This window comes from Macaca fascicularis, chromosome 11 (assembly GCF_037993035.2).
Source record: "Macaca fascicularis isolate 582-1 chromosome 11, T2T-MFA8v1.1".
Lineage (NCBI taxonomy): Eukaryota > Metazoa > Chordata > Mammalia > Primates > Cercopithecidae > Macaca > Macaca fascicularis.
In genome coordinates, this window is record NC_088385.1 from 27,298,671 (window position 1) to 27,303,428 (window position 4,758).

The 4,758-nt window shown below is 41.2% G+C and overlaps 1 pseudogene; it reads left to right on the top strand.

Moving 5' to 3' along the window:
• Nucleotides 1–2,413: 2,413 nt before the first annotated feature.
• Nucleotides 2,414–4,188, top strand: LOC102129940 (lysine-rich nucleolar protein 1-like; annotated as a pseudogene).
• The last annotated feature ends 570 nt before the right edge of the window (nucleotides 4,189–4,758 follow it).

Here is a 4,758-nt window from a genome sequence, read left to right on the forward strand (position 1 = left end):
CCCATACTTTACCACCACCATAATAGGGTGTCAGTACAATAACAGTGGATTATAGTGCAAGATAGAGATATTTCTCTGGGAAGAATATTTAGGGAAGCCCAAAGTCAGGAGAGACAAAAGCAAGAATGCTAGAAGAATTTAAAGCTTCTGCCATGTACAGCTACATCAAACACAGATCCAGCCTGACTCCTAGCTATATTAATATAAATACTCATGGGAAAGCCCTATTTATCTCAGTTCCTAATATCCAGTACAACCTGCCCAGCTCTCAATAAAAAAATTACAAGGCATGCCAAAAGGCAAGAAAAACTCAGTCTGAAGAAAAAAAGCAATCATTAGAATTAGACTCTGATATTAGAGATTGAAATGATCAGATGGAAATTAAAATAGCTATGATTAATATGCTAAGGGCTCTAACAGAAAAGAAGACAACATAAAATAACAGATAGGCAATGAAAGAGAAAAGTGGAAACTGTAAGAAAGAATCAAAAGGAAATGTTAACAGTCAAATGCACCAGAACAGAAATGAAGAATGGCTTTCATGAGTTCATCAGTGATTGGATGTGACTGAACAGAGAAATAGTGAACATAGGTCAATAGAAACTTCCTAAACTGAAATGCAAAGAGGAAAAAAAAAGAATGAAAAACAGAATAGAACATCCAAGAACTGTGAGATCATTTCAAAGATGTAACATATGCATCACTGGAATACCAGAAGAAGAAGAAAGTAAGAACAGGCAGAAGAAACAGTTGAAGTAATATTGGTCAAAAACTTTCCAAAGTTAATGACAGACACTGTATGGGCTTGAAGACTGCACCACCCCAATTAATTTCCATGCAGAACCCCAGAATGTGACCTTACTTGAAAATAGGGTCTTTGTGGATGTAATTAGTTCAGAAGAAGTCATACTGGATTTGGGTGGGCCCTAAATCCAATGAATGCTATCCTTATAAGAAGGTAATGTGATGACATAGACACACACAGAGGAAAGATGGCCATGTGAAGATAGAGGCAGAAATTGAAATGATGCAGCTACCAGCAAGGAATGCCAAGGATAGCCAGCAACCAGATGCTGGAAGAGGCAAATAAGGATTCTCTCCCCAGAGAAGTTTCAGAGGGAGCATGGCCCTGCTAACAGCTGCATTTCAGACTTCCAGCCTCCAGAACTGCGAGGGAATACATTTCTGTTGTTATCAATGGCTCAGTTTGTGATAGGTAATTTGTTATGGCAGCCCTGGAAAATTAATACAGTTACCAAACTACAAATTCAGGAAGCACAGATAACACCAAGATGAATAAATACTTTTAAAAACCCCTATCTAGGCATACCATATTCAAACTGCAGGAAACCAAAGTCACAGAGAAAATCTTTTCGAAGAAGCCAGACGACAGGAAATAAGCCAGAAAAGCAAAGGTAAGAATTACAGTGGACTTATTAGAAACCAGAGAAGCAAGAGAGTAAAGTAAAAAATTTAAAGCATTGCAAGAATAAATTCCACCATCCTGGAATTCTATACCCAGCAAACTTTGTCCTTCAAAAGTGAAGAAGAAAGACTTTCTAAGACAAACAAAAACTGAAGATATTCATTCCTAGCAAACTGACCTACAAAAAATATTAAAAGAAATTCTTCAAGCAGAAGGAAAATGAGAAAGGTCAGAAACTTGAATCTACTATATAAAGAAAGGAAGAGAATTAGAGAAGTAATAAAGGAAAGTAAAATAAAGTTTCTTAATTATCAAGTGATCTAAAAAATAATAGTTTGTATAAAGAAATGATAGTATGTTATTAATGTTTTGGGTGATTATAGCAAATGGTTAAATTAAATGAATGGCAGCAATGTCACAAGGGACAGAAAGGAAGAACTGGGAATACTATTCTGTAGGGAACCTTCACTACATTTGAAGTGCAATAGCATTATTTGAAGGCAGACGTAGATTATTTTAAAACTCATATCTTAAAATCTAGGGAAAACCACAATTTTAAAAAAACAGTATGATTTATACATGAAGAGAGAAGATAAAATGAAATCATATAAAATGCTCAGTTAAACCAGTAAATGCAGGAAAAGAAGGGGCAAAAAGAAATAAGAAATTCAATAAAGAGAAAATAGTTACAGATATGGCAGATATTAATCCAATTACAGTTGACTCTTGAACAGTGTGGGGGTTAGAGGCGCTGTTCCCACATGCAGCTGAAATTTTGTGTATGACTTTTGACTATGCAAAAACTTAACTACTAATAGCCTACTGTTGACTGGAATTCTTAACAATAACATAAACAGTCTATTAACACATATTTTGTATTACATATATTATATACTTATAATAAAGTAAACTAAAGAAAAGAAAATATTAAGAAAATTTTAAGGAAGAAAAAATTTATTTACCAGTCATTAGGTGGAAATGGATCATCCTAAAGGTGGTCATCCTCATCATCTTCATGTTGAGTAGGCTAAGGAGGAGGAGGAAAATAAGGTAGCAGTCTTGCTGTCTCAGGGGTGGCAGAGATGGAAGAAAATTTGTGTATAAGAGAAGCCACACGTGCAACTCGAAAGTGGACTTCCGGGTCAGGGGGGAGCCGGCTTTCACGTGCAGGCGGGGAAGTTTGGCCCACCGGAATGATCGCCAAGACACACAAAGTAGACCTGGGCCCTGGGCTCCTAGAGAAGAAAAAGAAGAAAGTGGTCAAAGAACCAGGGACTCAATACTCAATTTTAAATAATGATGATTACTTTGCCCACGTTTCTCCTATAAAAGCCACAGTTCCCTCTAAGAGTGGGTCCCCACAAAACTGCCACACTTTCTTTGATTATCCCATTTATGCTAGAGGTTACAAATTATTTTGTGTGAAAAGTCAGGTCTTGGTGATCACCTGAGATGCCTCTAGTGAAGAAAAAGAAGAGAAGGGTGTCAGCACCCTTTGCTAGGAGCACGTAGACCACGCTGAGACCGCGCTGCGTGCCAGGCGGACGGAGAAGTCATCCGGCCCAAGGAAGCGGGTGCTTGGCCACTTGGAGTTCCTCAGTGGGAGAAGAAAAAGAAGTTGCCTCTGGCCATGTCCCATGCCTCTGGGGTGAAAATCTCCCCAGACCCAGCCAGGGTGAGGAGGAAACCAGAGTTGGCAAGAAGCTCAAAAACATAAGAAGGAAAAAAAGGGGGCCCAGGACCCCACAGCTTTCTCAGTCCCGGACCCTTGGTTCTGCGAGGTCGGGGATGCTGTGGACACTTGCTCAGTGGGGAAAGAGGGTGAGGAATAGGTAGCCTTGGGGCAGAAGCGGAAGCAGAAGAGCCCCAGGGAACACAGTGGGAAGGTGAAGAAGAAGAAGAAGAAAAATCCACCAGGAGGGAGACGCCCTCCCAGGCCACTCCAAGCCCTCCAGGTCCATGGAGAGCTGCCCTAGGAAACGAAGTAAAAAGAAACCAGTCAAAGCGGAGGCTCCGGAATACATCCCCATAGGAGATGGCCCTAAGGCTCCTGCGAAGAAAAAGATGAAGTCCAAGAAGAAGGTAGAGCGTCAGTCATTGAGGAGCCGGCTCTGAAAAGGAAGAAAAAGAAGAAGAGAAAAGAATGGGGTAGCAGGAGAACCTTGGGAGGAGGAAACAGACACGGACTTAGAAGTGGTGTTGGAAAAGAAAGGCAACATGGACGAGGCGCACATAGACCAGGTGAGACGAAACACCTTGCAAGAAGAGATTGATCGCGAGTCGGGCAAAACGGAAGCTTCTGAAACCAGGGAGTGGACGGGAACCCAGTTTGGCCAGTGGGATACCGCTGGTTTTGAAAACGAGGAACAGAAACTGAAATTTCTCAAACTTTTGGGTGGCTTCAAAAACCTGTCCCCTTCGATTAGCCCCCACCCCCACCCTCCGGCCCCATCCAGCCCGATTGCAAGGTCCAACATAGCCCTCAGCAAAAAGGTGGCCGACAGCCTGCAGCAGAGCCTGCAGCGGGACTACGACCTGGCCATGAGCTGGAAGCACAGCCGCGCAGCCGGCCTCAGCTTCTCCACCATCCCCAACAAGATGTTTTATACTGACAGGAACGCTTCCAAGTCAGTCAAGCCGGAAGATTAAACTCTAGAGTTTCGTCTCCCTAAAACTGCCACAATTGTTTTGATTATCCCATTTATGCTAGCGGTTACAAATTATTTTGTGTGAAAAGTCAGATCTTGGTAATGACCTTGAACAACAGTAGGATATAAATAACTCCAATAAGCTTAGCGTTCCAATAATGGAACACTAGGCATAAATGGGTTATTCAGTTGTGCAGATGAAAGCCATCTGACAGTTGGCTCACATTGAACATCTGTGGAGATTAAGGACAAGGACAACTATCTTGATAGGCTTGGATGAACTGGGACGGGGCAGCTCATGTTTCGGGAGCCAGAAGAACAAGTAAGAGGCTAAAACCTCCTGTTTTCTGTGTTAAAACATCCTGTCCCTGTCTGAGATATCAATGTGTACAGATAACCTTTGTTGAGTGTTTAGCAGGTGCTAGGCACATACTGGTGTTTTTCTTAATGTATTTAATTTTCATAATGATGAAATGGGTGCTATTATTATCCCCATCTTATAGATAGGCAACTGAGGTTCAGGGATAAAGTAATAAAATTGCCTAGGGTCACCCAAACACTAAAAGAGAGAGAGAGAGAGAGAGAGAGAGAGAGAAACCACACAGTTCAAACCTGTATTGTTCAAATGTCAACTGTATATCAATAATTCCTTAAATGTGAATCGTCTAAATACACCAATAAAAG